Source organism: Lissotriton vulgaris, chromosome 10 (genome assembly GCF_964263255.1).
Source record: "Lissotriton vulgaris chromosome 10, aLisVul1.2, whole genome shotgun sequence".
NCBI lineage: Eukaryota > Metazoa > Chordata > Amphibia > Caudata > Salamandridae > Lissotriton > Lissotriton vulgaris.
In genome coordinates, this window is record NC_141698.1 from 1086715435 (window position 1) to 1086717393 (window position 1959).

Here is a 1959-nt window from a genome sequence, read left to right on the forward strand (position 1 = left end):
GTCCGTTGGTTTGAGCTGCACTTCATGTTCTTGTTCCTGATATATTACAGAGCTGCTTCTAGGCTGAAATACTGAGGCGAGAGAGAGAGCTCGCTACATTGTTACTTTAATGAACTGCAGTTAAGAAGCAGCTGGCGTCACTGTTACAAACAGAGAGAGCGGAGCTCGATACTTTGTTACTTTAATGAACTGCAGTTAAGAAGAAGCTGGCGTCACTGTTACAAACAGAGAGAGCGGAGCTCGATACTTTGTTACTTTAAGGAACTGCAGTTAAGAAGCGGCTGGAGTCACTGTTACAAGCAGAGAGAGCGGAGCAAAGACGCATTCATAGAGAGGATTATTTACAGAGAACTCTGAGCTGACAAACTCTACCGGAGAGGAAACAGAGACAGTGAGTAGAAGCGGAGTTGTGTTACTAACATTTCCCAATAGTCAAAGACAGCGCGTGGGGTTTAATGCGTGTCTTGTGAATTGCATTCTAAGGTTATAGATTCTTTTTTTTTGTGTGGGACAGAGCCTTTGGTTTTATTGAACTGGCACGGCTGTGCAGTTTTACCTGGATTAAGGACAGCGGTAGAGCGGAGCGTAGTGGGAGGTCATTCCTACACGCTACCGTTCAGAAGAAGGTCACTAGTGTCCTGTTCTTTTCAGTGTCAAAGCGGAAGGTAGTGGGGCCCTACACCTTGCCGTATTTGGAGAGGAAAATAGAATTGGAATCTTGTGGAAACAAATTAAGAGAGCGGAGGACAGTGGTTGTATGCTACGTCTTACCGTTTCTACTTTGGAGATATTTCTGTGTGCCTTTATAACAAGAACTTTTCGGATTCACACTTCTTATTGATCTACACTTGGGGAATGCAGTGTGTCATGGAAGCAGCATAAGGATACCAATATATACAAGGAGGGGTATGTTCTACCAAGATTCCAACAAATACTAGGTGGAGTTCTTTTCTGTTGTCAGAGTATAACCTGTTTTCTTGTGTTCTTTAGGACTTAGATGTACTGATACCCGTGAACTAAATACAAGGGAAAGGAGGAGAATACCTCACTCACAAAGGTGAACATGGTTGTCCTTTTAGCGAGAATGAAATGAGAGTAGGTTGAGTAGTGAATAACGTTAACCTGTGTGTTTCCTTTTCTTGTCTTTCAGCTGTCCCTTCCCTGCAGCCCCCTTCCGTCCCCTCCTTGTTCTATTTTTTCCCTCGCCCTATCCCTCGAACACACTGTGCTTTTTCATCAGTGTGTTGGTGTGGTCGGGAGGTGGAGCCCTATGTGCTACAATCGGATCCTGCAGCGTGGAGCCTGACAGAATCACGAGCCCACGAATTGCATTCTGCCTGGTCCGGTTGTTGTACATATGGCCACCTTGGAGGACGTGATGCGGGCTTTGGTCCTGGTTCAACAAGAGTTGGCATCATCCAAGACCGAGGCTGCTATACTTAAAGACAGAGTAGAGCAGTTATCCAAGAATCCCTTTTCTGCTAGTCCCTCTCAAATACAGGTTACAGTTCCTCCCCCTATTCCGTTGGCTACCCCAGAAAGATATGCAGGTGATCCGCGTAAAACACAGGTGTTTTTGACTCAGGTGATGCTCCATTTCTCTTGTAAACCGGCTTCCTTCCCCACAAATCACTCAAGGGTTGCCTTTGCTATTTCGTATTTGGTGGGGGATGCCGCTAACTGGGCAGTACCTCTGATAAAGAGAGACGATGCTATCTTGTCTAATTGGACCGCATTCAAGAACGAATTCGAAAAGGTTTTTGACAGGAGGGCCACAAACTTCAGTGCCGATAAAGAGTTGTTGACTTTGCGTCAGGGTAGAAGTGATTTAATAACGTACCTTACAACTTTTAATCGATTAGTGGCTGAAACTGAATGGCCAGAGGGAAAAAGAATGTCTCTGTTTTATCAGGGATTAAGGGATGAATTAAAAGATGGGGTGGCGCATATAGATCCCCA